The sequence below is a fragment of the Mirounga angustirostris genome, unplaced genomic scaffold, assembly GCF_029215605.1.
Source record: "Mirounga angustirostris isolate CCGP_5_RB_7025 unplaced genomic scaffold, mMirAng1.0.hap1 SCAF_3, whole genome shotgun sequence".
NCBI lineage: Eukaryota > Metazoa > Chordata > Mammalia > Carnivora > Phocidae > Mirounga > Mirounga angustirostris.
This window is the reverse complement of record NW_026991711.1, coordinates 118,051,575-118,071,003: the sequence shown is the minus strand read 5'-3', so window position 1 is coordinate 118,071,003 and position 19,429 is coordinate 118,051,575. Positions and strand designations below refer to the sequence as shown.

The 19,429-nt window shown below is 43.6% G+C and overlaps 1 pseudogene; it reads left to right on the top strand.

Moving 5' to 3' along the window:
- Nucleotides 1-559: 559 nt before the first annotated feature.
- Nucleotides 560-1,565, top strand: LOC123841904 (bax inhibitor 1-like; annotated as a pseudogene).
- Nucleotides 1,566-19,429: the final 17,864 nt, after the last annotated feature.

The window sequence follows — 19,429 nt, the reverse complement described above, 5'->3', positions numbered from 1 at the left end:
TGCTGAAAATGAAACCCTTACAGGTACAGAATCTTTCTCTGAGACCCCTTAGCCACCCCCAACACCTAGCATAGTGTGTGTGCTCTTTCCAGTCCTCTATTCCGTGTTGGTTGGTCTCTCCCTTTTAACTCCCCCTCCTGTTGGAGCTTCGTGGCTTCTCCATCCCTCAGGGTTTCAATGCAGTTGTGTCTTGTGTTGTAGCCTCAAGTATCAGTGGCCATTTTCTGCTCCCCACACATCTCTTTTTAGATATGGGAAAACAGTTTCTGATCCTAAAGTGAAAAGGAGGAAGCGAAAGGAAGCCATCCCCTGGGGCTGACCTGAGTAAAGAACATTTGAAAAACAAACTGGGATGGTTGTATACCTGCTGAGAACATCCTTTTTCTTATGCCAAGAACATCTGTCTCTGTCACAGTACAGAAGGACCCCTTCTCTTACCACAGTCTTGGAAGTACCAGGCTTGAGAGGGCAGGGAGGGAAATATGTCTCACCTTGCCAAGCATGTCATCCCCTTCTAGGCTCCAAACTACTTGAAGACAGTGGACTTGAAGTACAGTCTCTTATTCATCTTTGTATCCTCTGTGCCTTGTGCTACCTGGCATATGTTGGTTAATGAATGAATAAATGAGTAAATGAATCAATCAAATTCATTCAATTGGAGAAGCACATCCGGTGTTAGAAGAGCTGTGTAGGCTCCTGGGAGGCCAGTAAGAACAGCGGAGGCTGTGTCCCACAGACTCTAGCATCATGAACATATTTGATCGAAAGATCAACTTCGATGCACTCTTAAAATTTTCCCACATAACCCTCTCAACACAGCAGCACCTGAAGAAGATCTATATGCCAGTTTTGCCCTCTGTATGTTTGTGGTGGCCACAGGGGCCTATGTCCACGTGGTCACTCATTTCCTTCAGGCTGGCCTGCTCTCTGCCTTGGGCTCCCTGGGGTTGATGATTTGGCTGATGACAACACCTCATAGCCATGAAACTGAGCAAAAAAGACTGGGACATCTTGCTGGATTTGCTTTCCTTACAGGAGTTGGCCTAGGCCCTGCTCTGGAGCTGTGCATTGCCATCAACCCCAACATTCTTCCCACCACCTTCATGGGCACAGCAATGATCTTCACCTGCTTCACCCTGAGCACCCTGTATGCCAGACGCTGGAGCTACCTCTTTCTGGGAGGTGTCTTGATGTCAGCCATGAGCCTGATGCTCTTGTCTTCCCTGGGGAACATTTTCTTTGGATCCATTTGGCTTTTCCAGGCAAACCTGTATGTGGGGCTGGTGGTCATGTGTGGCTTTGTCCTTTTTGATACTCAACTCATTATTGAAAAGGCTGAAAATGGAGATAAGGATTATATCTGGCACTGCGTTGACCTCTTCTTAGATTTCCTTACCCTCTTCAGAAAGCTCATGATGATCCTGGCTATGAATGAGAAGGATAAGAAGAAAGAGAAGAAGTGAAATGACCATGCAGGCTTTCCCATTTTGACCTCTCTCCCTCCACCCCTCATTTCCTCTTTGTACACATTGCAGGTGGTGTGTTCTGTGATAATGAAAAGCATCAGAAAGAAAAAAAAATTCATTCAATTGTAATAAGTTAAATAAAACATCAATGAATAAATGGTACAACACAAATACAACTTAATTTTTGCCTTAATTGATGTATCAGGAGGTGTGATGGGCATCTGGTTCATGTATCAACCCTTAATAACATCCAATTGATGTTTGTCTTTTCTAGATGCCCTATGATCTGAAAGAGACTGGGGATTGACCTTCACACAGGTTCCTGTGCAGCTTGTCTTACTATAGAGCCTCAGAAGTCCACACATTTTTTTTTTAAGATTTTATTTATTTATTTGTCAGAGAGAGAGAGACAGAGAGAGCACAAGCAGGGGGAGCAGCAGGCAAAGGGAGAAGCAGGCTCCCTGCAGAGCAGGGAGCCCGATGTGGGACTCGATCCCAGGACCCTGAGATCATGACCTGAGCCAAAGGCAGACACTTAACCAACTAAGCCACCCAGGCGTCCCTTGGTTTTTTTTTTTTTTAAGTAATCTCTACACCCAACGTGGGGCTCAAACTCATGACCCCAGATCAAGAGTCCATGCTCCACCAGTGAGCCAGACAGACGCCCCAGTCCACATGTTTTTAGAATAGAAAGTACAGACTGTACACTTGGGCAAGTTGAGTTATTTCTCTGAGACTTAATTTCTTCTCAGAAACTGAGTAAAATGGGGATAATAATAGCAACAACTTAATTGAGTTGATATAAGGAATGAGTCAGTACACATAAAGTGGTTGGTATAGTACATGCCATAAAATAATGGTAAATGTTGATATTATACCTCCTTACTACTGTCACCACCACCACAATCTTCACTAGTATTTTTTCTTTCTATTTCCCATTAAGAGTCAAAGATAGCCTTGCTTAATTGGAGGAAGTACTCAGAACTGTGACCCTTCTCTTCTTAAGCTCACTTAGAATTCAAGAAATAGCGATCTGGCATAATTTCACCTGGGGTTTCCATAGGCAATGATCGCTTTTTATTTAAAGTTAAATAGAATAAATTTGAATGACTTAGGAGCTCCTGGACACACAGAATTTGTCCTTGAGAGGAAAAACAACCACCACTTTATTCTTAGGAGGAAAAATGGCACTAAATTGGAATGTATTTTTGGCCATACAGATTCCACAAAATTGGTTCTCTATTGAATCTCTAGTCATCTAGGTGAAAAGTGGATTTCCAAAAAGGAAAGAAGTAGATAGTGGTGCTGTGTGGAGAAAAATGACCTTTCCTTTAGACCTTGTCTCTGTAAGAGAGTCGGAGGCTGGTGGTGGCCAGCCAGCATTCCGGCTGGATTCAGTTTTGAATCTTCATCCCTTTCTGGTTGTATGATTTGGAACAGATTATTCTCTCAGCCACCTCTTGTAGCTTTGCTTTCATTCACAAATGGGAGTAACGTCTACTTCATATGAGGATTCGATAAGGTCATACAATCATGGAGGAAAGAAAATGTGATTTAAGAACCTAATTTCAGATACTCCTGCATGAAAGGGCTTTGGCAGAGGAAAATGTATCCTTTTGATGAGGAACGGATGTTGTTGGGCCGTTTACTTCGGAGAGGCAAAGCTGCGCACCCATATGGATGGGAGAGGTTGAGATAAAGTGGGTAGTAAAGGTAACCTGCTCTAAGTAATGAAGTGATGGGACTTTAAAATTTGCTCCCTGAAACCCGAGAAAAGGAGTTTGTCCCCTGGAACTAGAGGAAAAAGAGATGGGGGAACCAGTCCAGAGTGCTCTTTCGTACCAGGCAGAGTGGATGATGAAGTGAAGCTTGCTTTTTCTTAGGTGCTCCAGCTTTTCGGTACCCTTTCCCGTGTCTGTGGCAAAGCTTTACAGCTTCCTTAGACTTGTATTAGCACTGCTTTGGGGAATCAAGGGAAGGTCATGTTCGGGGCAAGCTGGGGTAGCCCACGGGACGGCAATAGACAATCAAGTTCTAGAGCAGGGAGCAGAAGAAAGTGGTGAGAGGAACCACCAGGAGAAAGTAACTTCCTCTCCCACACTCCTCAGAAATATTAAGGAGGAAGCTAGACTCTTCTAGTTGTTAATATATTTGTATTTTATTGTCTCTGTATTCCTGTGATCCCAGAAAGCGGGAGGACTTAGGGACAAGTGAAATGTACTCTCTCCTGTCCCCGCTTTGTATGAGCTCCTGCCATCTCTAGCCCTCAACTAGCTTCTCTGCATCCTCTGGTGTCCCTCCCAATCCATTCTTCATACAATTGCCAGAACATATTTGAGGCAAAATGGATGAAGTCACCACCCTTCTTCAATCTTTTCACTGGCTTCCTAATTCTACCTTGACTAAAGTCACTGCTCCTTACTTTGACCTGTGAGGTCTGCATCCTCTTCCTCTGCTCCCATGAGCAGCCTCACATGATACCCAGTGGCCCCCTTCACTAACAGTGCTCTAGGACCCTCAGGGTGTGAACTTGCTCTTCTTTCTTCCTGAAGTCCTCCTCCTCCTGTTCTGCACGTGTCTGGCTCATCCCACTTTCAGATCCCAACACCAATGTCATCTTTTTAGTGGGAGCTTTCCTGCTCACTCTAGATAAATAGGTCTCACCCTCTGACCCTGGTTATTTTGCAACACGCTGCCTGTTTCTTCATGACACTTTATCTGGTTTTGCGATTATTCATCTTTTTGCCTTTTTATTTACTGTCTCCATGAGGGCAAAGGCTTTGATTATTTTATAAACCCCACCATACACCTTGCACCTGGTTTAGTACCTGAACCCTAGTAAGCACTCAATAAATATTTAAAGGATGAATGAATGAACACATATCCAGAGTAACACCATCCAATAGAAATATAATGTGAGCCACAACTATAACTTTAAATTGTGTAGTAGTCACGTGAGAGCATGTAAAAAGAAACAGTAAAATTAACAAAGTATTTTATTTACCCAGTATATGCAAAATCTTATCATTGCAACATGTAATCAATATAAAAATTATTAATGAGATATTTTACATTTTTTCATACTAAGTCTTCAGAATCTGTTGCGTATTTTTACACTTATAGCACATCTCCATTTGAACTGGCCATATTTCAAGTGCTTAGTAGCCAAATGTGGCTATTGGTCCTGTATGGACCATGCAGGTCTGGTGTATGCTATCACCTAATATATGGTAGCTGTTGGATAAAAATGATGCAGAGCTTCAGAGGAAGAAAGGCCTGTTTTTTTTTTTTTTTTTAGCATTACTGGTTTTAGTGCTTTTATTTATTTTTTTTATTCTTATGTTAATCCCCATACATTACATCATTAGTTCTAGATGAAGTGTTCCATGATTCATTGTTTGTGCATAACACCCAGTGCTCCATGCAGAATGTGCCCTCCTCAATACCCACCACCAGGCTAACCCATCCTCCCACCCCCCTCCCCTCTAGAACCCTCAGTTTGTTTTTCAGAGTCCATCGTCTCTCATGGTTTGTCCACCCCTCCGATTTCCCCCGCTTCATTCTTCCCCTCCCGCTACCTTCTTCTTCTTCTTTTTTTTTTCTTAACATATATTGCATTATTTGTTTCAGAGGTACAGATCTGAGATTCAACAGTCTTGCACAATTCACAGCGCTTACCAGAGCACATACCCTCCCCAGTGTCTATCACCCAGTCACCCCATCCCTCCCACCCCACCCCCCACTCCAACAACCCTCAGTTTGTTTCCTGCGATTAAGAATTCCTCATATCAGTGAGATCATATGATACATGTCTTTCTCTGTTTGACTTATTTCACTCAACATAATACCCTCCAGTTCCATCCACGTCGTTGCAAATGGCAAGGTCTCATTCCTTTTGATGGCTGCATAATATTCCATTGTATATATATACCACATCTTCTTTACCCATTCATCTGTTGATGGACATCTTGGCTCTTTCCACAGTTTGGCTATTGTGGACATTGCTGCTATAAACATCGGGGTGCATGTACCCCTTCGGATCCCTACTTTTGTATCTTTGGGGTAAATACCCAGTAGTGCAATTGCTGGATCATATGGTAGCTCTATTTTCAACTTTTTGAGGAACCTCCATACTGTTTTCCAGAGTGGCTGCACCAGCTTGCATTCCCACCAACAGTGTAGGAGGGTTCCCCTTTCTCCACATCCCCGCCAACATCTGTCGTTTCCTGACTTGTTAATTTTAGCCATTCTGACTGATGTGAGGTGGTATCTCATTGAGGTTTTGACTTGGATTTCCCTGATGCTGAGCGATATTGAGCACTTTTTCATGTGTCTGTTGGCCATTTGGATGTCTTCTTTGGAAAAATGTCTGTTCATGTCTTCTGCCCATTTCTTGATTGGATTCTTTGTTCTTTGGGTGTTGAGTTTGATGAGTTCTTTATAGATTTTGGATACTAGCCCTTTATCTGATATGTCATTTGCAAATATCTTCTCCCATTCTGTCGGTTGTCTTTTGGTTTTGTTGACTGTTTCCTTTGCTTTACAAAAGCTTTTGATCTTGATGAAGTCCCAATAGTTCATTTTTGTCCTTGCTTCCCTTGCCTTTGGCGATGTTTCTAGGAAGAAGTTGCTTCGGCTGAGGTCAAAGAGGTTGCTGCCTGTGTTCTCCTTTAGGATTTTGATGGACTCCTGTCTCACATTGAGGTCTTTCAACCATTTGGAGTCTATTTTTGTGTGTGGTGTAAGGAAATGGTCCAGTTTCATTCTTCTGCATGTGGCTATCCAATAGAAAGGCCTATTTTAAGAGCTGTGGGAAAGAGCTGTGCCCACTGGCCAAATCAGCAGGATGAGGCTCACTCACCTACTAAGGTCTGGAATAGCAGGGAGACCATGAGTGCCCTGGATGAATGAGTAAGACAACGGACCCAGAGTGAGGTAGACATCTGTGCAAAAGCCCTTGCCTTCTAGATACCCATGGAGAGCAGAGGACAGCAAAAGAGCAACAGGCTTGTTGCATGAGTGGGAGGAGAGCGTGGGTAGCAGGCTTTGCTGGGAAGTCCTCCGCCAGCAGAGTATCTCAAAATGGAATCCATCCAGGAGCCATCAGAGATCTTGAAGAAACATACTGTTCCTGGGATTAGTTGGTGGCAGAAATGTAACGTGGATTTTATTTTCTTCTATAAAATTCCTTCCACTAATTTGTGGCCAGCGTGCTTCCAGTTAGGATGTTGGAACTAGATAACCAGGCTGTCTACTGAAAAGAGTTTTACCCAGGTTTCTGGGTAGGAAACTGTCCCCTAAAAAGTAACTTTTAGATGTGAGCCACTCAGTCATATTCACCATCGTATCCATGGCACAGTGCTCTGGAAAAAAATCCCATTAAAACTATTTAAACCATTTAAAACTCAGTTTCGATACTATGAGAGTAAAATGTGAGTAGTGCAAAGAGATAAGCCGCTTACTCTGGTATCCAAAGCAAAAACCTGTCTCCCACCCATATTTGACTAATGATTCTGTTTCATTGCTCGATGCCTTGTCTCCTGTCTGTTCAGGACAAAAAGGCGATTACTGCCAAGCCACCAAGCCCATCTCTTTGCTCTTCAGAAGCAATCTGAGTGGTGAATCCTGACTCATTTTGCACGGAGAGTTCCCAGAAGCATCAGTGGAGTATCTGTCAGCAGGGTGAGTTTAGAATATTTAAGGGAGAATTCCACACTGCAGATACAAGAATCCAGCCCACAGCTCAGAGTGAGCAACTTTAACATTTTGACTTCTCCAGAAAATGAAGACCCTTGCCCACAAGTTTCAAAGAACATCTGCCAGTAATAATTTTGTTGGAGATCCATTACTTCCAAAAGGTACAGTACTTTTGGTGAGAGATTTCCAAAGCAGGGGTAAGGAAGGTAAGGGGTTCTCAGGACGATTTCCTCAGCACTAGTAGAATGCTGCTAACTTGATAAAATATCAGCTGCTATTTGACAACAAACAGAAACACGGCATGAAAGCGCAACTGTTCCTTTCAGGCTGTATTAATAGAAAAATCTGGTAAACAAGAAAGATTAGTACAAGAATGTTCTACCAAGCAGATCCAATTTCTCTAAGGAAGTGTTAATCCCTATTCACTACGGGCTTTCACATTAAAATAAAATGAGTCATTATTGTATCGGATTATTTTAAGAGATTTTTATCAAGGTTAACAGGTGTACAGTCAAATGAGTCTTTTTATTTTTCACCCCCCTTCAAATATTCCTAAAGAACATTACAGATACATTCTTAATGAAATAAGACATTAAAATACACTTAAAGATTCTTTTGGGTGCCTCACCAATTTCATTCCACTTTTTCCGGTAAACTTATATTATTATGTCTCAGTTCCTTGCATGTTTTCTACTTGCTGTATATGTATGTATCTGTAGATGAAATAGAGTATTGCCTTTGCATATTTTAAATTTTAAATAAATGGTAATCACTGCTAATAGTTTGTGTCTTCTTGCAGAAATTTCTATGAATATATAAGCATGTATACACACACACTCTCCCATTTCTACACCTAGTGTTTTTCACTTAATGGATCTTAGATATCTTTTTATATTCATCCATATAGATCTACCTCATTTGGTTTAACGGCTGTAAGTATTCCATGTCAGATATACCTTAATTTATTATCCCAGTTTCTTATTGATGGGCAACTAAATTATTTCCTTTCCTCTATTGCAAACATTGCTGAATTACAAATATTGCTGAAGATGTTTCTATGTACTCATAAAAGTTTATCTGTAACCGAAATTTCAAAGGGTGTGTTCATTTTAAAGTTTGATAGACATAACTAAATTGCTCTTCAAGAAGCATGAGAGTGCCTGTTTTCCCATAATCTGGGTATTATCAAATGATTTAACGTTAGACAAGCATTGAAAAATGGCGTTTTATTGCTTCAATTTGTGTTTCCTTAACTATGTGTGAGATTATAAACTCCTTTCATTTGTTTCTTGGTCCTTTATATATATTTTTTCCTTTGAACTGTCTATTCATGGCCTTTTCTAATTTTTTTATTGAATTTCTTTTTCAAATTGCTATATGAGTGCTTTTTGTATATTAGGGAAATTAACCCCAGACTTAAAAGTATTGCACCTTTTTTTTAACCAATTTATTTTCTTTTGACTTTGTTGACAGTATTAAGTTACAAGACCCTGCAGAATCTGATTCTTTTCTTAGTCTAGACTGAGCTCTTGCCACTCAAAGATTTCCTATTGAACAATTACAGATCCAAAGCAGGGCATTGCTAATAAACCTGCCTCACAATACTGAGGAATCCCAGACTCTGGAATGGTTCAAGCAGGCACCAACATTTATCTGACAGGAATGTTATGTGGAGGACAGGGAGATTGGATTAGAAGGTACTAGACTTCCTTCCAATTCTCAATGAAGTCCATGGTGCTAGAAAGTTTGTTTGGAGTCATTTTTTGGAGTCTTTCAGAATGAGCATTTTTTAGTCCCTTTCATGGTCTGTGGTTTCTTGCATTTATTATAGGGGAGTTTTTTTCCTTGGCTGTGATTTAAACCCATGTGGCCCTCTGGAAAGAAAAGAGGTTGGAGACATAGCTTGGGCTATGGCCAATATCCCCCATTCCCAACACACACACACACACACACTTCTGCCCTTGAAAGTCCCAGCACCCTCCCTGGTACAAGTGGGAAATGAGGAAGAGGTTTGTGTAATGTGTGAGGCCTCCACAGGCTGTTGTGGGATCACCTGTTGATCAGTCAGAACACAGTGTATCCCCCTTCCCAGCACACATGCAGTGTGTTTGCTTTCTACTTCCCCCCTGTTCTGTTTACACCATGACACTCAATAAATAGAAAATGGTGGTAGTCATAATAATAGTTGGGTGCCTCAAAAAACAAACCCTTGAGTGAAACCAGCACTAGTAGACTCCAAACAACTGTCATGTTTCAGGCGCCCAGAGCGAGCTCGCTATTTGGTGGCCAATGACCTTTCCATGAGAGCCCGCTCTTGAGTGTTACTGGAGGAGAACCAACCGCTTTCCCAGAGTGCACATGGTGGCTTCCGACAGCTGTGTCTGCCCAACTGTTTGAGGTCACCTCTCTATTTAGTCCATGGACTAGATCTGAGAAAACACAAAACAACAAACTCTAAACTGTAACCATGACATGGCAATGAAAATGGCTTGTTTGCTTAGATCTTGGGAATGCTTCATAGAGGCCAGGCTGAAGGCTGAAAGGGGTGGCTAAGCCAAAGATTTGGGGTACCCATTTCTAAATTAAGGACTTCAAAAGTCTGGATTAGGTTAGCATGAAAATTCTTCAGACCTGGCCTTCCTCCGCTGGGCCACTGACTGGGGGAGAGGCCAGCGAAGAGAGCGAAGATCTTCTGACATGCTGGTACAGTATAGCAGTAAGGGACCCAGAGTGTTTCTGGAGAACAGCCTCCTAGTTCTGGCTCTACTCTGGCCAAGACATTTTATTTCTAGCCTTAGTTTATGTCAGTCTGCCCATCTGCATAAAGGGAGGGTTAGATTTCTTTAGATGATCCCTAAAGCCTTTTCTGGTCTCTCATTTTAAGAGTTCCGTTAACCTTTACAAAGTTAAATAGAGACCAGAAACTATCCAGGAGCCCTTAACTTCATCCATAAATAGGGCATATAAACATTATTTGAAATGTCCTTTGTGAATTTTTTTTTAAAAGATTTTATTTATTTATTTGACAGAGAGAGACACAGTGAGAGAGGGAACATAAGCAGGGGGCATGGGGGAGGGAGAAGCAGGCTTCCCACCGAGCTGGGAGCCCAATGCGGGGCTCGATCCCAGGACCCTGGGATCGTGATCTGAGCCGAAGGCAGTTGCTTAACGACTGAGCCACCCAGGCGCCCCACCTTTGTGAACTTTATATAGATTTTGCCACTCCCTGAATCACATTTGTTAGACTTTGTACACTGAAGAGAGTTAGGGAGATGGTAGGATTTCATGACTCCATTCATTGGAGCAGAGGAAGTTTGACAAGTTGGAACCATAACAGATACTGATATCAGTGTTGTCACTGATAACAGAAACAAATATGTATTGAATATTCACAATAAGTGAGGAACTTACTATGCCAGGAACTTGGTGAAAAGCAAAATCAGCTTTGGGGTGCCTGAGTGGCTCACTCAGTAGAGCATGCGACTCTTGATCTCAAGGTTGTGAGTTCAAGCCTCACACTGGGCATGGAGCATATGTAAAATAAAAAAAAAATTAAAAAACAAACACAAATAACAAAATCAGCCTTATGCCCAACAGGCTTATCGTCATTATAGAGGTAAGATGTAAATTTTAAAAAACAAGGTAAAACACAGAGGGAGTAGCATTTTGTGGATTTCGATTGAAAATGGGATCAGTTGCTTTGTGGATGTGGAGAGCACTGACAGGAGTCTTTTTTTTTTTTTTAAGATTTTATTTATCTGTTTGTTTGTCAGAGAGAGAGCACGAGCAGGGGAAGCAGCAGGCAGAGGGAGAAGCAGGCGCCCCGCTGAGCAAGGAGGCTGATGCCAGACTCAATCCCAGGACCCTGGGATCATGACCTGAGCCAAAGGCAGATGCTTAACTGAGCCATCCAGGCGTCCCCTGACAGGAATCTTGAAGGAGGAGACCTCAGTGCAGAGGAGGTGGGAACTGCTCCAAGTCAGAAGGACATAAGTAAGGGCTCACAAGTGCCATGTTTTTGAGACAGTGAGCAGATGAGCCTCTAAAAAGCAGGACCAGTAAAAGCAAGTGGACAGTAGTTTCAGCTGAAAGAGGTTCAAGGTGTTGGCAGACACTGATAGTTGCCTACCCAAATATCTTTTCTTTTCTTCCTTCTTAGTAACCTAACCCTGATTTTTAGCCGAGCTTCTTGCTGCTCAGAATTAAAGATTACATGTTCCAACCTTTTTTGCAGTTTGAGGTCTGTGGATGAGTTCTGGCCAATGAAATATAAGCAGAAAAGTTCTGGGGGACTCTGGGAAGGTGCAGGATTGTATTCCCCCTTTCTTCCTGTGATTTGGAATGCAGATGAGATGGCTGGAGATCTAGCAGCCATCTTAGACCGGGAGGATGACTTGAGAATGGGTATCATGTGTTAAAGTTTATAGAGAAGAAAAAGAGGAGGCTGGGTCATTAATAATGCTTGGAAGCTGCATACTAGCCCAAGGCTGCTTATCTTTAGACTTGTTTTACATGAGAATTTCAAGGTACAGTTATGTAGTATTTTGTGTGTGTGTGTGTGTGTGTATCTCCTATTTGAAGAAGAACCAGATTGTGGTAAGTATGGGATTCCAGAATAAATTGTTTGGATATAATCCTTTAGAAACTAGGAAACCCTATAGATTTTAAATCAATCTATAAATTATATTTGGGGCATCTAGTGTACATCAGACACTGCTAGATGTTGGAGAGATGTTATGCTGACTTTCTGAAGTCCACAACACAGCAATGCTTTTGTTTATCTAAAGTACAGCTTCCTCTATAGTAAGATACCCATGTACTTTGGCTCATCATATACCTTTAGAAAAAATAGCCTTGATTATGCTTTTACTGCCGAAGAGCACCTAGAATATGCCAAATTCATGAGAATGTTTGGCTGAGGTGGGGAGGCTGGAGCATTTGAAGCATTTAAGCATTAATATCTTTAACGTTTGCTTAAAAAATAAACTGGGAGCAAATTTAACAACTCCCCTCACCTTTGCCTCAACACACATGCCCTAAGCACTGAATCAAAAGTGGGGCTGCTGCCTCATACCTGATTTTCTAATCAGCTTCCAGGTGAGGCCTATGCTGCCAGCCTGTAGACCACTTAAGAGAAGTGTCTGGAAAATGTAATTAATCCTAAGGAGTGCTTTTATTCAGCTTCTCATGGACTCTGTGCCAGCCAGGATGATACCCAAGGCACAGTAAGGAAAACACTGATGACTATGGAATATTTTTGCTGCTTTGCTGCTAAGAATGTGGCATCTCCAGGCTGGCAATCCATTCTATCTTTAAATACTCTTTGTAGTAGCAATTTAAATTTTTTTTAATTTGAGTAGTTAACATATGTTACATTAGTTTCAGGTCTACTACATAGTTTCAGGTGACCAACTCTATACATTTTGCTATGCTCACAAGTGTAAGTACAGTAGCACTTTCTAGTAAAGTTCATGATGAAGATGATGTTAATGATGTTAGGAACAATCATGATAGCTAACCTTTCTTTGAGTATTTACCATGTGTCAGATACCATGAAAAGTATTATCTAATTTAATGCTAGCAGTGAATCTGTACCCTAAGTACTATTATAGTCTCCATATTTCCCATGAGGAAACTGACTCTTGGAGAAGCTCAGTAACTTTCCCAAGGTCATGGCAAAGTTCACAGTAGCAATGGCAAATATATCCCTGTTTCTTTAAGGTTAGTGGGTCCGCTCTATCACCTCAGCCAGGTGCAAGCTGGTTGCTGAGCAGGGATTTTTAGGCTAACGGGAGGACTTATCTGGCTATTTCAGAGAAAAGGACATCAATTTCAACTCCCTGGCTTTTGAGGACATTTTGATAGTGCCCTTCAAGCTTGCTCTCTGTAGTGATGTTCTTTTTAAATACATCAGAGGGAGAGAGCTAAAATGAGAAATACATGTAACTTACCTTTGAAAGGCAAACCTAAACTCCCTGTTTGTAAATCTATCTCCTTTCTTAAAGATTCAAAATGAGTGCATTTGGGATACGAAGATATAAACTTTTCCTCCTGAACCACGGATGAGTCATAGTGACTTTACGAACTGATGATTCAGCAAAGTGACTCAACAACGGATGACAGTAAGTGAGCCATTCAAGATGTCTTAGCGTCTCGAGGTTGCAACGAAGGCACATGGGGTGCGGAGGTCCCCCCATGTTCCTAATCAGACGTTGTGCAGTCGTCTTCTGGATTCTTTGAGTTACAAGAACTGCAGCCTCACTGTGCAGGCGACTCCACATTTTCAGACAGCTCTAGTGACTGGAACGTCTCTCCTTGTATTAACCCGAAGTCTACATCTCTGTAGACTACCCTTGCCCTCCCTTGAGCCTTATTCTGCCCTTGGGAGCCACTCAGTTTCTGTCTAACTCTCTTCCATATAACGCTAACCTATGGCTCTGTTTCCAAGTTCCAGCTTTGAGTTGTCTGCCTCTGATCAAAAAATAACACTCTGTGTGTGTGCGTGTGTGTTGGGGAAAGGAAGGAGAAAAGCCGAAGTCAGGTAACTATTCAAGGACCATCTGGCTAACTCTGGTACCTGAACATGCATGTTTGAGTCCACCTTTGCTAAGTGCTAACTGGGCTTGTTCATTCTAAAGGAGGTTTTGCCCAGTGAGCTCCAGCCTGGAACATCCAACTGTTCTTTCTGTTGCCGCTGAGTTATCACATGAGGGAGGATGAGAGTGACTCCTGGGAAAGGCAGGTGCCTTTGAGTTTGTCTCAGTCCTTGGAACCCTCAGAGGATGGGTTTCCAGATGAGCCATTGTTCTAGAAAGCGCCCCCTCCGCCCAGACTCCCCTCAACCCTCCAGCACGTGGACCCTAAGCTCTGACTCAGAGGTAGGGTCGCTGCCACAATGCTGATGAAGGAGACTCAGCAGCTTGTTAAGAATCTGGGGGGCCAGACTGCGGCAGTGCCAGACACATCCACCAGTGAGGGGGATGCCCGAAGGGGGTCCCGCACGCTGGTACAGAAAGTTCAGTGCGGGAGCCCAGCCAAGCATGTAGGAAAAGCACTCTGGTGTCAGCGCTGCAGCTAGTTAGCAAAATCCCACCCCTTCTCTGATGGCCAGTGTCTTCATCTGTCGAATCTGAGTACGAATGCCTGCCTTGCGGGCTTTGGCTCCTGAAGTTTGCTAGGTAGCTCTTCACTTCCTTTCTCGGCCCTATCTTTGAATGTTGAGGCAGGAAACCACTTACTAAATATCATTTACTTGAGATTTCCCTTGCAGTTCATTGGAAACAAAAGGAGAGACAGAGACAGAGAGAGGAACAGAGAAAAATCTCAGATCTGAAAGGATTGGGACCCCCAGACTTGTAGCCCCGGGTTCTGCTGTGAACTGGCTGTGTGGCCTTAGGGGAAAACATTCTACCTCCCTGAGTAGGCCTCATTTTCCTCATTTCTACCATGAATGTCATCAACGAGGAAGTAATTTCTGGTATTTTATAGTACACAAAAATTCTGACTCGTTCTCACTCATTCAGGATTATTGCATACCTTTCACATGCCAGGAACGACCCTGAGGTCCCTGCTTTCCAGGTGTCTGTGTCCTGGGGAGAGAGAGATAATAAATAGACAAATCCATGGCAAGGGTCAGATGGTGACAAGCACCACGATGGGAAACAAAGCAGGGCAATGTGATGGAGACCGATGTGGCTGGTGGGTGCTGGCTTATACACTGTGGGAGGCTAGTGCTGTTTGAGCAGAAAGCTTAATGACGGGAGGAAGGGAGCCCAGACTATCTGGGGGAAGAATGTTCCAGGCAGGGAGCCACAGCAGGTCTGAAGCCTGGAGCTCCCAGCAAGAAGGCCAAGGGACTGGAGCCCACTCAGTGTGGGAGAGGTGAGCTGAGGCGGACAGGTGGGAGGCGGATGGAGGAGACAGGAGGGCTTTCATTCTGTGTCAGTTCTCAGAACTGTAGTTCAGTCTGTGCGTGACCCACGTCCCATGTGGTGAGAGGGGAGAGGTGGGGGCTGTCTGGGAGGAGGAGGGGCAGGCAGGCATGGTAGGGCTTCTTGGGGAACTTGGGGGCTCATGACTGAAGGAAGGAGGCTGGAAAGGGGATGCCTTCCAGTTCATCTCGTATTTTCAAACTCTGAACTCAACGATGTAGAACAATGAGGAGAGAAACCCTGAATTCCTGTGTATTTCCTCCTCGAGTGAGAACATAGAGATAATTGATGTCAATGCCTGTGCTTTGTCTCTTGGCTTACTTTTAAAGTATTTGCAAAAACTGAATCGTTATGTGTTGTGCAGACAATTGTTCTCATATTATCTTCCAAAACCGTTATTTGATAAAACCTTTTGAAAGCAAAGTAGAAGAAAAAGCCATGAGTTTCCTGGCCTTGATTTCTCCCGAGGGAGGGGTGGTGTGGCGTGGCTATGGGGGCTGATATAAGTGGACATCTACTTTCCAGAAGGGGTACAGGCAAGTTCAAGTCCTCTAAAACAAATAAAAGAAATAGTAAAAAGTAAACCGAGACATGAATAAGAAAAGCCAGACTGGGACTGGATCCCTGAGTCTAAAGCAAAGGGCAAATACAAATGATCAGCATTCCTGAGCTCCTTCTCCCCGGCACCTCTCCTGGAAGTCCATCAAAGAGGGAGGCTCCAGAGGGTGAGCCGCAGGAAAGAGGGGAACAGCAGACAGAGGCCCACTCCCAAATGCGCCCCACAGAATCTGGTAGACTTGGATCAGAACTTCCTTTCCACAAGTAATAGTGACCCTCTGGCCATCTTAGAAAAGTCTGCCGGGGACATCCAGCCCAAAGGTCACAACTAAGACCCTTCCCAAGGTGACTGATGTGGACCACACTGTACATGGATCCCACTTCCTGACTCAGAACCCTCCAAACACATAACACAGACTAACTGCATCTGTGCCTGCCATGTATTCTTTTTTTTTTTTTTTTAAGATTTTATTTATTTGACAGAGAGAGTGCACAAGCAGGGGAGTGGCGGGCAGGGGTGAAGCAGGCTCCCCGCCGAGCAGGGAGCCCAATGCAGCACTCGATCCCAGGACCCTGGGACCATGACCCGAGCTGAAGGCAGACGCTTAACCGACTGAGCCACCCAGGCGCCCCCTGCTATGTATTCCCAACCGGTTCCTTGCTGATCTCCTCTGTCTCTCCCTTCCAGCCTCCTTGGCTTGGCTTCTGCTGGAATAGGTCAGGCCCATTCCTCGCTTGGGGCCTCTGTGCATTTGCTGTGTCCTCTGCCTGGAAGGGTCTCCCTCAGACGCTCACATGGCCCACTCTCTCCTTTCACGGAGGGCTGTGCTCCAACTTGACCTCATCACAGAACTTCCGGGGCTCCCCCAGACAGCTTGCGTGGCAGCCCTTCCCACTCCTGTTAGAAGACTGGCCTGGCTCTGCTCTGTCTCCCTCACAAGAATGTAAACTCGGGAGGGCAGAGACTTTGTCCCTTCATCATTGTCATACCCATGTCACAGTTCCTAGCAGAGTTGACACTTGATAAATATTTGCTGGATGAATGCTCTGAGTTGTGGGGCAGAGTCCTGCTTGCTGGCCCAACTAGTGTCTCAGTACAAGCTTGGTTCATGTGCCTACAGATATCATTCCCATTGATTGTATCCCCGGGTTGTGTGTGGGGTGTGTGTGTGTGTGTGTGTGTGTGTGTACATGCATGCATTTGAGTGTTAAGAATAGTTCTAATAAATTGCTTTTTTTTAACTTCTGAAAATTGTAAAAAAATAGGCATGTTTGCAAGTTCAGGGGCCCATTTGGCCAGCAAATAGAGGAAAACTCTAAAACTTGAGCCTCGAAGCCCTGTGCTAGAGCTCAGGGAGGGAAGCTGGCACGCCTTCCTGCTGCCTCACCCCGTGGGCACACAGAGGGGATGCTGTTTAGGACAGGCCTGGCCTCTGGGCAGTGCTGAGGACGGATCGCAAAGAGATCCTGCTAGTGACAGGAGCTATGACTTATTGACTCAGATCTCTTTAGGGCCTTCATAACTCCCATGCAGCCCCAAGACCTCTGTGGCTTCACTTACATTAGGTTGGGAGTGTTTGATTGTTTTTTTGTTTGGTTTCTCTGTTCACATGAAGCATTTAAAGGTCATGAAAGAACCTCAAGACCTCTGAGTTCTCTTCACCTGGCTTCCTCTCTCTTCCCTGGGGCAGTGGGAGGGAGAGGAGCCTGTGCTGATGAAATCCCTGGAGGCAGTATCAGGAGGAGGGTGGGCACCTGTGTGGTGTTCTCATGGCTCTCACTGAGTAGGTCTTTGTGGTCTGGCTTGCATTCATAAGCACTGACATCATTTAGCATCTGCTAATCCAAAATGCACTAAGCACATACATTTTAAACCTCTGAGGTCATTCAATGACTCTTTACTGAATGCCTGCTATCATGCATTAAGACAAAAAATCAAATTCTGCCTTGCTTTTTCAAGAGCTAAATTCCAGTATGTAAAGGAGGGGGAAATGCAGCAATTCTGTGGTAAGCTGGTACTGAGGGAGCCCCCAGGGGCTCTACAACCACTGGGGTTCCAAAGGCCAAGATCAGAAAACCTCTGGGCAAGAGTAGTTTTAAATGTTAAAAAAAAAAAAAAAAGTGTTCTTTTCAGGTCTATATGAAGAGTTGATTTTAAGTAACATGCCTCTAATTTTTTTGTTTTTTAAAGATTTATTTATTTGAGGGGGCGCCTGGGTGGCCCAGTCGTTAAGCGCCTGCCTTCGGCTCAGTTCATGATCCCAGGGTCCTGGGATCGAGCCCCGCATCAGGCTCCCTGCTCAGCGGGAAGCCTGCTTCTCCCTCTCCCTCTCCCCCTGCTTATGTTCCTGCTCTCGCTATCTCTGTCAAATAAATAAAATAAAATCTTAAAAAAAAAAAGATTTATTTATTTGAGAGAGTGAGTGTGCGAGCATGGGGAGGGGCAGAGGAAGAGGATCTCAAGAAGACTCCCTGCTGAGCTTGGAGCCCGACACTGGGCTCGATGAAGGGGATGCAGGGCTCCATGCGGGGCTCTATTCCAGAACCCTGAGATCAGGACCTGAGCCGAAACCAAGAGTCAGAGGTTTAACTGACTGAGCCACCCAGGTGCCCCACATGACCCCAGTTTAAACCAGTCTGGTTAACCCTCTGGCAAACTACTGACATTCCCACTGCTTGGTAGGTAGACAGAACTGAGTGTTGATTTAGAGAAAGGAAGGACTTAAACTAACCAAGTTTTGCATCTAAAACACTAGGGCGCTCGAGTATGCGTCTAGATGAGTCAGAATCCTCTAGATTTTCTGGCATCATATTGCTCAAATCATATTAGGCTATCACGATTCTGACCATTGAACATGAGGTATGTTTACTGTGGTGTGGTCAGTTTAGTCAGTGGCAGGAAATATTTTTCTTTTTGGCAACTGATTTGAAGGTTAGCTGCCCCGAGTAGCTGGATTTTCTGGATCTTTTCTCAGGCAATATGGGAAACAGATGGTGAGCACATAGTCATTCTCTTTCCCATCTGATCATCTGGGCAACTATTGAGGTTGACAGGATGGTTCCAATGTTCAAGTCACGATGGTTCTGTTAGAAATAATTCAATTTGCATCTAAGGATAAATAACAAAATACAACTGTTCCTAAGTGAGGTATAAATTGGATATCTTTGAAGTAATACACTTTGAAGAATTTAAAATGTCCAGCACTTTTGAAAACACATAATCTTTAATGAGTTGATTTTTGTTTTACCATTAGTTTTCCTTTTGTTTTGAATTTCATCTTTACGTAGCTGACATGTTTGATGATATCATGATTATTTCCAAACAAACAGATGCATATTCAATAACCATTGTATTAGCCTCATTGTAAAGGTCATCATGTATCAAATCAAATGCTGTTGACACCAACATCAGAAATTTATATACATGCCCACACACGTACATGTCTGTGTATGTGTTCACACATACATGTGCTTAACGTACGGAGAGGGAGAAACACTGAATTATAGCTTATATCACCCAAATATATACTTAACACCGAAGTGATACTCATTTTTAATTTTAAGGAGTTGTTTCCCAGGCAAATCAGTAAGGTGTGCCTATTGTCTATAACTTACTTTTAAAAAGACCCAAAGGCCAAGTGTGTAGCTCAGGGCCGCTCAGAGGTTAGATAAAGGCTGTGTGGTCAATGCCGTGTCCCAGGTCCCATGGTGTCCTTCAGGCCCATTTGCTGCCACCCTGGTTTCTCACACCTGGCACCTGGCACCTTTGCATACCTA